The sequence below is a fragment of the Hemiscyllium ocellatum genome, unplaced genomic scaffold (assembly GCF_020745735.1).
Source record: "Hemiscyllium ocellatum isolate sHemOce1 unplaced genomic scaffold, sHemOce1.pat.X.cur. scaffold_280_pat_ctg1, whole genome shotgun sequence".
In the NCBI taxonomy this organism is placed as follows: Eukaryota; Metazoa; Chordata; class Chondrichthyes; order Orectolobiformes; family Hemiscylliidae; genus Hemiscyllium; species Hemiscyllium ocellatum.
This window is the reverse complement of record NW_026868210.1, coordinates 510892-527603: the sequence shown is the minus strand read 5'-3', so window position 1 is coordinate 527603 and position 16712 is coordinate 510892. Positions and strand designations below refer to the sequence as shown.

General features: G+C 44.3%; 2 non-coding genes across 2 annotated transcripts; both read right to left on the bottom strand.

The window, feature by feature from the left end:
• Positions 1–2517: 2517 nt before the first annotated feature.
• trnav-cac (transfer RNA valine (anticodon CAC)) lies at positions 2518–2591 on the bottom strand. Its single transcript has one exon. It is a non-coding gene; the product is annotated as a tRNA-Val (tRNA).
• Positions 2592–8027: 5436 nt separating this feature from the next.
• Positions 8028–8100, bottom strand: trnav-cac (transfer RNA valine (anticodon CAC)). Its single transcript has one exon. It is a non-coding gene; the product is annotated as a tRNA-Val (tRNA).
• Positions 8101–16712: the final 8612 nt, after the last annotated feature.

The window sequence follows — 16712 nt, the reverse complement described above, 5'->3', positions numbered from 1 at the left end:
TGAAGTCAAAAGGTAATTATCCCACCCCACCCCAACTCCGGGAGAGGTGCTAACTGCCCTTTTTGTTCTCGATGTGAAGAGCTCTCACGCCTGAGTCACCTTTACGCCTCTTGTTGCTGAGTGACTCACAAAGAAGGAGTTTCACCAGAGCTGCAACTGCCTCACTTTCCCACTCGCTCTCCCCGTTTACATTTTCCTGCTCGTCAGTGATTTAAAGAAAACCAAAAGGTTGCGATGTTATTCCGTAGCCTCTCTGTCAATTCCTCCGTTTCAGTTCCAACATGGCTTAGATCTCGGGGCTCAACTTAATACGAGCGACGCTATGAAATCACAAGTCCAGAGGTTCCTCTGAGAGTGTAATTTCATTCATTGCTGTTGCTGATTGAATGAGTCACTAACGTGCGAACTGATCCAAACCATAATTCAGCACCTCTGCTGCCAATTCTCGCACGTTGAATAACGACAGAGAGCTTCCAAATGAGGCCTTGCAGAGACGACTTTGGGGTACATTTGACAGACAGACTAGTTCAGGAATCCGTGGTGTACTGTGACACCAGCGCATCAGCCTCTTCCCTGTCTTTGAACCGGGCCGCCTGCGCAAGGAATGCAAATGCGGGACAGTTTTTCGTGGAAGGAATCAGAACGCGGTAACTATACTCTCAAACAGAATGGCATATGATCAGACCCAGCTTGGAGAAAACCTTTACAATGCTTTGCTCACTAATTAAATGGAATTGCATCACATTTCACAAAGGCAGCAGATTTGTTCGAGCATTTTCGAAGGCAGGTTTGCAGATGGGAAAGCAAGCAAGAAAGCTCCGTTCTTGTCCATGTAAAAGGCTGCAGTTGAAGAACAAAGCAGTTTCGGCCCAGTTTCGAATAGGGGACCTTTCGCGTGTGAGGCGAACGTGAGGACCACTACACTAGAGAAACAAGCCTCAGCCGGGCGCGCTGCGGCTCTGTGGCATCCAGCACTCAAAGTTGAAGCCATTCTACGTTTCACCTTTCTTTTTCCAATAGCTCGTTGTTATCCAGGGTAATTGACATCTTGAAAAAGTTAAAAAAAAGACGTGAAATTGATGACAAAATATAGACAAGGATGTCGTCAATGTTTGGACTGGAGTGTGAAGTGGAATAAGCTGGGACAACTTTCCCGGCAGCATAACGGCTGCGACATGATTTTATGGAAGGGTTGTAAACTGAGTATTTACGTGTTTTACCCAAGCTGTGGTGAGTTGGAAACTCGAGAGCATAGGGATAAGGTGAGTGGTCTGAAATTGACAAAGGACCCCGAGGCACATTTCCCACACACAAGATTGTGCGTGTAAGGAATGAGCTACCAGAGGGAGTGGAGGAGGCTATTGCACTCAGAAAATTGCAATAGTAATCGGATGAGTTTCAGGATAGGATGGGTTTAGAGGGATTGAGGCCAAATGCTGTGGAACGGGACTTGTTTAATTTCGGTTATGTGGTGAGCATGGATGAGATACACCGAAGTATCTGTTTCCACGCGGTGTACCCCAATAACCTTGTGTTGCTTACACCAGTTTTAAAGGATTACTATTTAGCAGAGCTGGCCGTCGCAGTCTGTGGCACAATCATTTAGTCTGTTCGACTCCTTACGGGAAAGGTAGTATTGTGAAACACTGCAGAAACGAACGACTTCCTTACTTTTGCTCCGACTGACCATACTTCGTGAAATTTTCCCAGATCCTTAGTTGAGGATTTTTGCTGCTGGAAGTTACCTCAGAACCCGTGTTAACTCGTAATGTATTGAGCGAATCGCAAACAGAAAGCATTTAACACGGAACACAAACAAAGTTGGCATACCTAATGCTTATTCAGACACAGCGAAGCATGAACGCTAAATGTGAGAGAGTCCGTGGTCAACAGGCATAAAGTAATCTCACAATTATCAACTCCAAACTACTCTTTCAGACATACTGCAGCCTTAGTGCACCACCACTTCCCAGACAATGCTGAAAAGAGAGAAAGAACGAATATCATAAGTATGGGCCATAAAAAAGTGAATTTCAACAATCACAGTCTTGATGAGATTACCTTTCCCTTCTGATGTCTCCAGGACGGAAACGATGGAAATGGAAGAAATTCAATAACATATTCATTGGAACGATTTTCCCATTCGCCAGAAAGCCAAATAATGATGAATTGACTCACCGCAGGACTCTGTTTCACAACAGCGATGAAATAACAGTCTCCATTCGGTTCCAGTAAAACCTCAACTTGCCTGCAATGTAAAGCGAGAGTCGAAGCGATTACCATCACGACAGCAGAGAAACGTTGCAATAGTCAGTACGTTTCCACACCACAGTTAAATCCCCGGGGGCATCCATGCAACGGGGATCGAAGTAGCATTTTAACAGTGCTGCGGCGATGGAGTCGATCAGCTGAAACAGCAGTGGTGGGATTCGAACCCACGCCCCTTTCAGGACTGGAACCTGGATCCAGTACCTTAGACCGCTCGGCTTGTAAAAGGTTGCAATTGAAGAACAAAGCAGTCTCTGCCCAGTTTCGAACTGGGGACCTTTGCGCGCGTGAGGCGAACGTGATGACCACTGCACTACAGAAACAAGCCTCAGCCAGCCGCGCGGCGGCTCTTTGGCCCCCAGCACTGGAAGGTGTAGACATTCTCCGTTTCACCTTTCTTTTTCCAACAGCTCGTTGTTATCCAGGGTAATTCACAACTTGAAAACACTGCAGAAACAAACGACTTCCTTACTTTTGCTCCGACTGACCATACTTCGTGAAGTTTTCCCAGATCCTCAGTTGAGGATCCTCCATGGTCCGTCTCCGACTCGCACAGCTGCTGGGATGTGCCCGGCTACAATGTCAATTTCGCAGCAGATAACGAAATCCCATCAATCCGGACAAAAATCAATAGTAAGCTGAGTCTATCTTCTCAGACTCTTTTCAGCGACAAATGTATCTGTGACTGCGTGAGAATATATGTTCGGTTATGATTTGGTCAAATCACCATGAGCTGCTTGACATTACTTCAATTTCGATTCTTGCTTTGCTGAATGATTTCACCCATTGCTCGAAACAGGACAACTTTCACGTTTACACGGAACACGAAACACACCGGACTACAGGGAAAATGCACAAAGCTGAGCAGGCCGTGTTGCACATCATACCTTGCAGCATAGTTTCAGTCACTGCCTGTTTTGCAGAATACGAGGCCCAAAGAATGTTCTCCACCATAAAACCGGAGGTAGCATTACAATCCGAGAACGACAGATCACATTGTGAGAATGCTCTGACCACGGGGCCAGTTCGAGATGCCACTTTCCTTGCCTTTTACATTAACCGTGCAATTTGCTGCAGGGATATTCACATCTGGACATGCGCCACATCGATACCGACTGACTTGCAAACGAGAAGCGACTCAATAAATCTTGCTAAATTCCATGTTGCTTATTAGAAATGCAGTTTCTGTTCACCTCAATTTAAAAGGCAGTTTCTGAACATAGTAACTGAAGTCACAAGGTAAGTATCTTATCCCACCCTCACTCCGGGAGAGGTGCTAACTGCCCTTGAGTGCTTTTTGTTCTCGATGTGAAGAGCTCTCACGCCTGAGTCACCTTCACGTCTCTTGTTGCTGAGTGACTCACAAAGAAAGAGTTTCACCAGATCTGCAACTGCCTCACTTTCCCACTCGCCCTGGCCGTTTACATTTTCCTGCTCGTCAGTGATTTAAAGAAAACCAAAAGGTTGCGATGTTATTCTGCAGCCTCTCTGTCAATTCCTCCGTTTCAGTTCCAACATGGCTTAGATCTCGGGCTCACCTTAATACTAGCGACGCTATGAAATCACAAGTCCAGAGGTTGCCCTGAGAGTGCAATTTCTTTCATTGCTGTTGCTGATAGAATGAGTCACTAACGTGCGAACTGATCCAAAACATGATTCAGCACCTCTGCTGCCAATTCTCGCACGTTGAATAACGACAGGCAGCTTCCAAATGAGGTCTTTCAGATACGACTTTGGGATACATTTGACAGACAGACTAGTTCAGGAATCCGTGGTGTACTGTGACACCAGCACGTCTGCTTCTTCCCTGTCTTTGAACCGGCCCGCCTGCACAAGGAATGCAAACGCGGTACTGCTTTTGGTGGAGGATTCAGAACGCTGTAACTACACTCTGAAGCAGAATGGGTGGCACTGTGGCACAGTGGTTTGGGTGGCACTGTGGCACAGTGGTTAGCACTGTTGCCTCACAGCGCCTGAGACCAGAGTTCAATTCCCGACTCGGGTGACAGACTGTGTGGAGTTTGCACGTTCTCCCAGTGTCTGCGTGGGTTTCCTCCGGGTGCTCTGGTTTCCTCCCACAGTCCAAAGATGTGCTGGTCAGGTGAATTGGCCATGCTAAATTGCCCGTAGTGTTAGGTAAGGGGTAAATGTAGGGGTATGGGTGGGTTGCACTTCGACGGGTCGGTGTGCACTTGTTGGGCTGAAGGGCCTGTTTCCACACTGTAAGTAATCTAATCTAAATTGGACATATGATCAGACCCAGGTTGGATAAAAACATTACAATGCTTTGCAAGCTAATTTCATGGAATTGAATCACAAAGAGAGCAGATTTGTTCGAGCGATTTCGAAGGCAGGTTTGCAGATGGGAAAGCAAGCAAGAAAGCTCCGTTCTTGTTCGTGTAAAAGGCTACAAATGAAGAACAAGCCAGTTTCTGTCCAGTTTCGAACTGGGGGCTTTTCGCGAGTGAGGCGAATGTGATGACCACTACACTACAGAAACGAGCTTCAGCCGAGCGCGTTGCGGCTCTGTGGCATCCAGCACCGAAAGTTGAAGCCATTCTACGTTTCACCTTTCTTTTTCCAATAGCTCGTTGTTATCCAGGGTAATTGACATCTTGAAAAAGTTAAAAAAAAGACGTGAAATTAGTGACAAAATATAGACAAGGATGTCGTCAATGTTTGGACTGTAGAGTGAGGTGGAATAGGCTGGGACAACTTTCCTGGCAGCATAACGGCTGCGACACGATTTTATGGAAGGGTTGTAAACTGAATAATTACGTGTTTTACCCAAGCTGGGGTGAGTTGGAAACTCGAGAGCATAGGTTTAAGGTGAGTGGTCTGAAATTGACAAAGGACCCCGAGGCACATTTCCCACACACAAGGTTATGCGTGTATGGAATGAGCTACCAGAGGGAGTGGAGGAGGCTATTGCACTCAGAAAATTGCAATGGTAATCGGATGAGTTTCTGGATAGTATGGGTTTAGAGGGATTGAGGCCAAATGCTGTGGAACGGGACTTGTTTCATTTTGGTTATGTGGTGAGCGTGGATGAGATACACCGAAGTCTCTGTTTCCACGCGGTGTACCCCAATAACCTTGCGTTGCTTACACCGGTTTTAAAGGATTACTTTTCAGCGGAGCTTGCCGTCGCAGTCTGTAGCACAATCATTTAATCTGTTCGACTGCTCACGGGAAAGGTAGTATTGTGAAACACTGCAGAAACGAACGACTCCCTTACTTTTGCTCCGACTGACCATGCTTTGTGATACTTTCCCAGATCCTCAGTTGAGGATTTTTGCTGCTGCAAGTTACCTCAGAACCCCTGTTAACTCGTAATGTATTGAGCGAATCGCAAACAGAAAGCATTTAACACAGAACACAAACAAAACTGGCATACCTAATGCATGTTTAGACACAGCGAAGCATGAATGCTAAATGTGAGATAGTCCGAGGGCATGAGGCATAAAGTAATCTCACAACTAACAACAGGGCAATTCCAAACTACTCTTTCAAACATACTGCAGCCTTAGTGCACCACCACTTCCCAGACAATGCTGAAAAGAGAGAAAGAAAGAATATAATAAGTATGTGCCATAAAAAAGTGAATTTCACCAATCACAGTCTCGATTAGATTACCTTTCCCTTCCGGTGTCTCCAGGACGGAAGTGTAGGAAATGGGAGAAATTCAATAACATATGCATTGGAAAGATTTTCCCATTCGCCAGAAAGACAAATAACGATGAATCGACTCACCGCAGGACTTTGTTTCACAACAGCGATGAAATAACAGTCTCCATTCGGTTCCAGTAAAAACTCAACTTGCCTGGAACGTAAACTAATAGCTGAGCTGCTTGCTTCTGCTGGGGAGGCGAGCAACATCATGACAGCAGAGAGTCTCGACAATACTCAGCACGTTTCCACAGTTAATGCCCCTGAATCACCAATGCAGCAGGGATCAAAGCAGCATTTTAACAGTGCTGCGGCGGTGGAGTTGATCAGCTGAAATGGCAGTGGTAGGACTCGAACTCACGCCCCTTCCAGAGCTGGGACCTGCAATCCAGCGCCTTAGACCGTTCGGCCACACTACCAGACAGCCTGGGTGCCCATTGTCTTGCATTTCGAATTGTGCTCCTGCATAACCACACATGCAAAGTCACATGAAAAGGGTTCCATGGTCCCTCTCCGACTGGCACAGCTGCTGGGATGTGCCCTGCTACAATGTCTATTTCGCAGCAGATAACGAAAGCCCATCAATCCGGACAAAAATCAATGGTAAGCTGAGTCTATCTTCTCAGACTCTTTTCAGCCAGAAATGTATCTTTGACTGCGTGAGAATATATGTTCGGTTATGATTTGTTCAAATCACCATGCTTGACATTACTTCAATTTCGAATCTTGTTTTGCTGAATGATTTCACCCATTGCTCGAAACAGGACAACTGTCACGTTTACACGGAACACGAAACACACCGGACTACAGGGAAAATGCACAAAGCTGAGCAGGCCGTGTTCCACATCATACCGTGCACTATATTTTCAGTCACTGTGTCTGTTTTGCAGGATAAGAGTCCCAAAGAATGTTCTCCACCTTATACAGGAGGTAGCATTACAATTCGAGAACGACAGATCACATTGTGAGGATGCTCTGACCTCGGGGCCAGTTCGGGATGCCACTTTCCTTGCCTTTTACCTTAACCATGCAATTGGCTGCAGGGATATTCACACCTGGACATGAGCCACATCGATACCGACTGAGTTGGAAACCTGTGTGGGAATCGACGAGAAGCGACTCAATAAATCTTGCTAAATTCCATGGTGCTTATTAGAAACGCAGTTTCTGTTCACCTCAATTTAAAAGGCAGTTTGTGAACATAGTAACTGAAATCAAAAGGTAATTATCTCACCCCACCCCCACTCCGGGAGAGGTGCTAACTGCACTTGATTGCTTTTTGTTCTCGATGTGAAGAGCTCTCACGCCTGAGTCACCTTCACGTCTCTTGTTGCTGAGTGACTTACAATGAAGGAGTTTCATCAGAGCTGCAACTGCCTCACTTTCCCACTCGCCCTCCCGTTTACAGTTTCCTGCTCGTCAGTGATTTAAAGAAAACCAAAAGGTTGCGATGTTATTCTGCAGCCTCTCTGTCAATTCCTCCGTTTCAGTTCCAACATGGCTTAGATCTCGGGGCTCACCTTAATACTAGCGACGCTATGAAATCACAAGTCCAGAGGTTCCTCTGAGAGTGCAATTTCTTTCATTGCTGTTGCTGATTGAATGAGTCACTAACGTGCGAACTGATCCAAGCCATGGTTCAGCACCTCTGCTGCCAATTCTCGCACGTTGAATAACGACAGAGAGCTTCCAAATGAGGCCTTGCAGAGACGACTTTGGTGTACATTTGACAGACAGACTAGTTCAGGAATCAGTGGTGCACTGTGACACCAGCGCATCAGCTTCTTCCCTGTCTTTGAACCGGTCCGCCTGCGCAAGGAATGCAAATACGGGACAGTTTTTCGTGGAAGGGATCAGAACGCGGTAACTACACTCTCAAACAGAATGACTTATGATCAGAACCAGGTTGGAGAAAACCTTTACAATGCTTTGCTCACTAATTAAATGGAATTGCATCACATTTCACAAAGAGAGCAGATTTGTTCGAGCATTTTCGATCGAGCATTTTCGAAGGCTGGTTTGCAGATGGGAGAGCAAGCAAGAAAGCTCCGTTCTTGTCCGTGTAAAAGGCTGCAATTGAAGAACAAAGCAGTTTTTGCCCAGTTTCGAACTGCGGACCTTTCGCGTGTGAGGCGAACGTGATGACCACTACACTACAGAAACAAGCCTCAGCTGTCTGTGCTGCGGCTCTGTGGCATCCAGCACTGAAAGTTGAAGCCATTCTACGTTTCACCTTTCTTTTTCAAATAGCTCGTTGTTATCCAGGGTAATTGACATCTTGAAAAAGTTAAAAAAAAAAGAGGGATGTGAAATTGGTGACAAAATATAGACAAGGATGTCGTCAATGTTTGGACTGTAGAGTGAAGTGGAATAGGCTGGGACAACCTTCCCGGCAGCATAACGGCTGCGACATGATTTTATGGAAGGGTTGTGAAATGAGCATTAACGTGTTTTACCCAAGCTAGGGTGAGTTGGAAACTCGAAAGCATAGGTTTAAGGTGAGTGGTGTGAAATTGACAAAGGACCCCGAGGCACATTTCCCACTCACAAGGTTGTGGGTGCATGGAATGAGCTACCAGAGGGAGCGGAGGAGGCTATTGCGCTCAGAAAATTGCAATGGTAATCGGATGAGGAAATGAGGAAATGGGAGAAATTCAATAACATATGCATTGGAAAGATTTTCCCATTGGCCAGAAAACCAAACAACGAGGAATCGAGTCACCGCAGGACTTTGTTTCACAACAGCGATGAAATAAAAGTCTCCATTCCGTTCCAGTAAAAACTCAACTTGCCTGGAAAACAAAGCAACATTCGAGCTGCTTGCGATTTTCTGCGCGGGAGGAGAACATGACCATGACAGGACAGACACTTTAAATATTCAGCACATTCCCACACCGCAGTTGTGTTTTGAACATCAATATAGCGGGGATCGAAACAGCATTTTAACAAACTGTTGGAGTTGATCAGCATAAATGGCAGTATTTTCTTTCAGCTGAAATAAATTCGGAACAAATTTGCATATATCATTAATCGTTCCAATGAGATAAATCTAATGCACTTCCGATTATTACAATGAACTGTGTGACTTTCAGTTCACTTAATAAAATGAAGCGAACAAAAAAGCTTTTCTTGTGGTTTAACGTAATTCAGTTAAGCCATATGAGAACGGCTATTGAACCACAACATCACATTTATATCACTCGCCATAGCTACTTCTTCATGTGAGAGAGAACGTCACTGAAGAAATTATGAGTGAAGACAAAATGTGGATGTGAATATGACGGGGAATTATTGTTCAGTTTCATTCTGAGCATGGCTACTTCTTGGATTTTGCTGTTATTGTAATTCTGGTGAAAGCAGAAACACAACGGTTTGGATTCAATTTAGCTCAAGACATTTCTCAACCACGACTTTCACCACATGTTACCTTGATGAGGTCACATGTCACCCATTTCCAAAACGTGCTGAGGAGACCGAGAGATTACGGTGATGGATTATTATACCACCGTGCTCCGCATTCATGGGTTCGAGTCACATTTTGGTTACTAATTCCACAAACCACTGCTGCATTTTTACATTGCATCTCACACCATACACTGGATCGAGAATTTTGTTCTTGTGCTTCACTGTACGGGAGACTCACGAATAATCAACACCACATAAAAGTTGAAATAAAAAATGAGAGCAGATGTTCTATTCGGTTGTAAATTAAGTTGGTGTAATTAGAGGGAACACATTTTTTTCTTTATGCACCTCTTTCCATCTTGTCATTCTATGAATTTACATCGACAGAAAGAGAAATAACTAACAAGTGATCTGGAGCACAAGTGTATGCAATGGGATTGCTCATGATTATTTTAACCTAACAGTCCACACAATGATTTGATCAGTATTTCAAACAGTCACTCGGAATTGGAACCGCAGCAAACTGCTCCAATGAAACTAACCTTTCTTTCTTCCACATGCAGCGTGATGAGTGACTTGCTAACTGTACAAGGTCAGCCAATTTTCTTCAGCAATCACAGCTTCTGTAAACAGCTACCTGTGCTGTGCAGAGTGTCATTTGATACCCCCAGGTCACAGCACATTTCTTCTTCATAAGCTTATGAGCTTCGTTCCTGATCTGTTTGATAAACCTTTTCTATCACTTCATCCCATCTACTCACAATTCTCAATTTATGAATAAAATTTAGCGTTAGATCAAATGTTAAACAAAATGAATGCATGCCATTCAGCCCACCGAGTCTGCCCCACCATACAACGAACTCATGGTTGATCTGATAATCTTCAACTCCATTCTGCTCACTTACCTCGACAAACTTCATCATCTTTCTGATTAAATACCTGACACAGTTTGAAAATACCCAACAACTTCGCCTCTACTTCGGTTGCCAAAAAAACCCCACAGATTCTTTGAGCATGGAAATTACTCTTCATTTCTGAATTAAATGGGCGATATCTCATTCTGAGATTATGTCCTGTGGTGCTCTCATCAGAGCATAGGCCAAACCACCTGCCTATATCTACCCTGTCAAGATCCCACGGCTTTGTTTCAAGGAGAATAATCCAAGCCTGACCAATCATTCCAAGAAGCTCCATTTTATCCAAAGTTGACAACATCCTCGTAAATCTCTGCTGTCCCTTACAGCACGGGAACTGGAACTTGAAATCAGATAGCGATTGGAATCGGATTAGTCCACACATGGACCAAATACAGTAATGATAACTTTATCAAATGAGAATCTAATCATATTCTATTGACATTCAATGACTTCGTTGTAACTGAAGTCCTCCGTGTAATCGCCCTTGGAGCTAATATTTAGGAGAAATGTTACCTGACCGCCCAAATAAAGAAGTTGACTACAAAAAAATGTCCGTCAGTCGACTCTGGTTGATAATTAACACAACTCATGTCTCCGTGAAGTCTGCATCATTTGTTAGGCACAAATTAGATGTGTAACAGAACTCGCTTCATTTGCCTGGATGTGTGAAGCTTCAATACCACTGAAGGAACTGGACCTCGTCCACGACAATGCAGTCACTTAACTGTACCACGTTCAACACCTGAATGTTTATTACCCTCACTGCTAAGGCACGATTGCAGTAGAGTGCACCACCTCCAAGATGTATGAAGTAAGTCATCCAGGCTGTGTTGACAGAACATTCAAAGCTCAAAAACTGTGCTGACTATAAGGACAAGGTTGAAGATGCACTGAAGCGCGACCATTTGCAAGTTACCCGCCAAGGCACATACCGGCATGACTTGAAGATGTATCAGTGGTAAATCCATTGAGTGATGAAGCTGTCTTGATCGTCAAAGTGGTATACTTCAGCCCTCCATCCTTTGTCTTACAAATTTTAAAATGTTAATTATTGCATTGACCAGACTTGTGCTCATTCTATTAGTTGTTTCCTAAACTGGCGGTTGCTAAAGATCGAATATCACCCACAACCGAGGGTCAACAACAGAAAATATCCAAAAATACTCTCGACCATCTGAACTCCCTGTCCAAAAATCTTCAGTGATCTGTGAATATCCACTCCAAGATCCCTTTGTTCCTGTTTGTTCTGTTCTCCACTCAGAATCCTCACTGTTATTGTTTCAACTCCCCAAATTCGTTACCACTTATTGGTCTGGATTCAATTCCATTCGCCGGTTTTATTTTCCACCTGATTGATACATCTCTGCAGGCCCTGACATTATTCATCATAGTCAAATGCACGACCAATTGTTGCATCCACTGCAAATTTCTAAATCATGACTCCTACAACTAAGTCTGAATCGTTGATCTCTGTCACGAAACAGTGGAACTCCACTGGAAACAAGCGTCCAAACATGCTTCATTGCTGGATGTGATGAACACCTGCAATTACAGCACAATCGGACCCCTGATGTCATTTGTCAACATGCTGGTGACTCTATCAGTTGGCCTCCTGAGTGATCCCTTCTCACACATGGAAGTGGTGAATGACCTGTCCACATTGTGCCTGGGCACGTAGGTTTACACTTCAGCGGGTAATTGAATCCTTTCCCGAAGTCCCCCTATGGACCTGACATCTTGGCGGTGTGTGTATCCATGTGTCTTTTTAGATTGGATAATCAGTTGAATTTGAGTCCACGCAGAGATGACTCCCAATTTTCCCCGTCATCCGTGTATTTTTTTTCTTCTTCTTTATTCTCCCACGGAGTGTGGCCATCATGGTCTGAACATTATTTGTTGTGCATTCTTAATTCACCATGAATTGAGTCAGAGGGATTCTATCGTTGAAAAGCACTGTTGTGAGTCTGGAGTCATATGTTGGCAGGTCTCATTAAGGATGGCAAATTCCCCTTTCCAAGGGACACGAATGAATGGGCTTTCAGCTAATTAAAACCTTTTGCCTCTGTTCCTATGATCGAGGTTATTATTCCAAATTTTATTCATCGATTTAAATACCAGCAGCTGCCATGTTCCAGTCTCCAAGTGTTGTTAGCCCAATATATCGCCACTACATTTGCATTTGACACGAAGATTGGTGAGTAGAAGAAAGCATAGGGGTCGTCAAAGAATAGAGAATAATATAGATAGACGGGAGAGTAGAGCGGAGAAGTGGCAGACGGAGTTCAATCGAGGCAAATGTGAAGTGATGCATTTTGGGAAGCCTAATTCTTGAACCAACGACACAGTAAACGGAACAGCCTTGGAGAAATTTGATGAGCGGAGAGATCTGGGAGTTCAGGTCCTTTGTACCATGACGATGGTGGCACAGGTCGACAGAGCGATCAAGAAAGCAAATGGCATGCTTGTCGTCAGAGGACCGGGCTTTGAATGTAAGAGCTGGCAGGTCATGCAAAAATTGTAGAAGATTTTGGTTCGGCCGCGTTTAGGAACACTGCACAGTTCTGGTCGTCAAGTTACGCAGTTGATGTGGACGTTTACGAAAGGGTGTAGAGAAGGTTTACGAGGATGTTGCTGGTATGGAAGATGTTTGCTGTGAAGAGAGGTTAAGAAGTTTATGATTGTTTTCAGTGAATAAAAAGAGATTGAGGGGTCCTGATTGAGGTCTACAACATCTTGCAGGGTAAAGACCGGGTGTATAGAGATGCTTTTTCCCCAGGTAAGGGATTCAATAATGAGAGGTCTCACATTCAAATTGAGAGGTGAAACGTTTAAGGAAGATAGATGTAGAAAGTATTTAGCACAGAGGGTGGTAGGTGCTGGAACACGTTTCCAGCAGAGGTAGTACAGGCAGGCACGGTCGTTTCATTCAAGGTGCGCCTTAATAGATGCGTGAGTAAGTGGGGAGCAGATGGAAACAGGTGCTTAGGAATTGGGTGATTGGTTTAGACAGTTGATTTTGTTCATCCCAGGCTGGGAGGTCCAAAAGGCCTGTTCCTGGGCCATAAATGTGCTGTGTTCTTTATTCTTCTTTGTTCACTACACTACCATCTCAATGCTACGTTGCTCCATCTCAGAGAATGACATTGGCAATTCCAATCATCTCAGAGGGAGTGAGAATATGACATGTGGCTGTGTTGGAATGAAACTGATGTACGCTGTACTGGAGTGTTTGCTGGGAGCAAGAGGATGATGTGATGAAAAAACAGTTCTTACCTATCAAAATAACCAAACAGTGCATTGTAAAGGAAAATTGCACTGAATGCTTGCAATACATCGACCTCTCGCTTAAGGCTGCAGCACGCTTCCACTGAGACAATCGGCAGTGCGGGTTAATGCTGCTGTTGTACCTTAATAATCTAATAACCGGAGACAAATATGCCCTTCCTCCCCGCCTTTGACCAGGAGAACTCCCAGCCTCGGAATTTCATGCGCCTCTGTATCATCATAAAAGGACCATGTGCTCACCGATCGCATCACTGGTGCGACACAGTAGCTTCATGTGCTCATTTCCATCCCAATTTCCCGTTTGATCTTTGCAACTGCACAATTGAGTCTGGGTGGAGGAATTGGGATTATGTGATCCACTGTAGAAATGGGTACTTCCTTGTGTGGGGAAACTCGTGTGGCAACAATCGTGAAACCTCATTACTGTTGGAACATACATTTCAACAATATCCTGCAGTATCCCTTGAGAATTTGATGTTTTGTAAAAATCTATCACCCTCACTCTTCAACATGCAGTGCTCGATGGAACATACTCAGCCTCTTGAAATATCCAATTTGAATATACAGCCAATTCTGAGTTCCCACATGTCTATTATTGCTCGCCAAATAGTCCTGTTGTGTCTCTGCATTCTTCCTAACATGCTCTATGTCACTGTCGTTACTGCTCTTTTCAAACACGCATCTCTGCATGGCCCAGGGATCGTATAATGTTCAGTGTTGTGCGTTGTGGCCGCAGGAACCTCGATTGAATCCGAGTTACGGCATGTAATGTTCTACCCATTTTAACTCCTTGTGGTACATGCCAAAGAAACACAGAAATGAATTAATTGATTTGACATGAAAACTTTCTCTGACATTATGATTTTTTCATCAAACCCCTCTCTCACACATCTCTCTGAGATAAATGTCAGAATTCAGACTCACCCATTCTTGGAGACTTCTCTCCCTCTCACAATCACTGACCTCCTTTAAGTTCCCCCTCCCATTTCCATTACAATCATTTTCAAATTGAACCCTGTTCAGTCTGTGCTGCTGCTCTCCCTGTTGCTGGGTGAACATGCCTCAATCATACCATTGCGACCTTCAGAGCAGTCAATCCATTTCGATACCGTGGTTTTGAGATCAATGTTCAAGTAGCACCTTTTACTGGCATGGATCAGATATTATTGGAACTTGAGGCTCAGGAAAAGAACACAGGGCAGCACTGAGGAAAAGAAACTTTTTTTCAAAACGACCTCTTTCTGCGGATTGCAACATCATTTGTTTCACTTGCTCATTCGGCTCTATCTAGACTATGGTGTGCAGTTCTGCAATCACATTAGCACTGGAAATGATGTAGGGGAATTTTACCAGGACATAGTCTGGGTAGAAGAGCTCCAGTTATGAAGAGAGATTGGATAGACTGGATAGACTTAGAGCAGAAGAGATCGAGAGGAGACATGATTGAGATATACAAAATAATCAAAGATACGGATCGTGTAGACTGAAACTAAAGTTTACCCATAATGGAGAGATCACTCACGGGGTAATAGATTTAAGAACAGAGGAAGAAAGTTTTGAGTGAATGCGCAGATATTCGTTTTGAAACGGCGGGTGGTTGAAATCTGGAACTCAGTGCATGCAAAGGTTGGAGAGGCAGAAATCCTCATATCTTTTAGAAGTATTCCGATGTTAATTTTTGACGACAAGATGTACAAGGCTGTCGATCAAGTGATTTATAAAAAGAGTTTGGATAGTTAATCAATTATAGATTTCCAGTACTGATACATAGACTTCTTTTTGCATTGAACTCCAGGGCAATACCACTGCCTGTCACTGCGTGAGATTGGGTTCATTTCGCATCCGGGTCGGGCGCTTGCAGCTTGAGAGGGCTAACAGGCCAGAAACCTGCATTCGATTCCAGAATTATGTGACTGACTGTGTGGAATTTGCACGCTCCTTTTCTCTTCTCCTCCGTGTGGGTTTCTTCCGGCTGCTCCAATTCCTTCTCACTGTCCAAAGATGTGCACTTCAGGGAGATGGCAAACAAAACCTGAATGGACTGTATAATCAAAGACAAAATCAAAGACAAAAGTAGGAATCGCAGCTCAGGGAAACCGAATGACCATTTGGGATCAACAGACCATTCCTTGGAACAGTTTTTGATTCGCAATGTTAACTCTGATTTCTCTCCAACGATGTTGCCTGACGCGCTGAGCTTTTGAACTCATTTCTATTTTTGTAGGTGGATCAATAATGCGGGTTTAGAAAGATAGGGTGAGGGAGTGTGAATCTCTTCGACGGCATAGAGCAGACTCAATTGGCCAAATGGTTTCTGTCTGCATTGCGTCTATTTCCATTAACTCTGATTCTATAAGTTTTTTTGTCCTTTTTTTAGTCTTTGGTATTTCACATCTCCCCTGAAATGTGGTTTCCAGAACAGAACAATGGACGTTTCGGGCATAAGCCACCACCAAACCGTTACCACCCGCTGCGTGGAAAAAAAATACTCCATATCCTGCCTTGGGACCCTGCAATCGTACGGGATAAATGTGGATTTCAACATCTTCCTCAATTCCCCTCCCCTCACATTATCACAGTCCGAAGCATCCAACTCGGCACCACCCTCCGGACCTATTAATCTTTTCCCCCTCTGACTTATCACTTTCTCCCTCGCCCCCATCCAATTAGCGCTTTTCCAGCTACCTTCCACCCAACCCCAACTGCCGCCCATTCATCTCTCCGTCCCCACCTACACGTCTAATTCCTGATGAAAGGTTATGCCAGAAGCGTCGGTTCGCCTGCTCCTCGGACGCTGCCTGATCGGCTGTACTTTTCCAGCACTACAATCTCGTCATGGGGAAGATAAATTAGCTTAGCTCAGGCTCTTGATCTGAGACAGGAGAAGTGTGATTGAGGAAGAGTTGAAGGTGTAGAGTAAGGGGATAGATACGTGTTATAGGAAGAAATTTCTTATGGAAAATGTTTACAACCATAGATCGACGTTAAATGCAAGGGGAGGATAATCAGAGGAGATATAGGAAGACCATTTTCATTCTGAGAGTGTTTTAGAATTGGAACTCACTGTTTGAACGTGTGGTAAAGCTATGAGTCATCAAAACACTTCAGGAGTATTTAGCCGAATACTTGAGAAGCTGGAGCACACATGGATAAGGACCAGGTACTGGA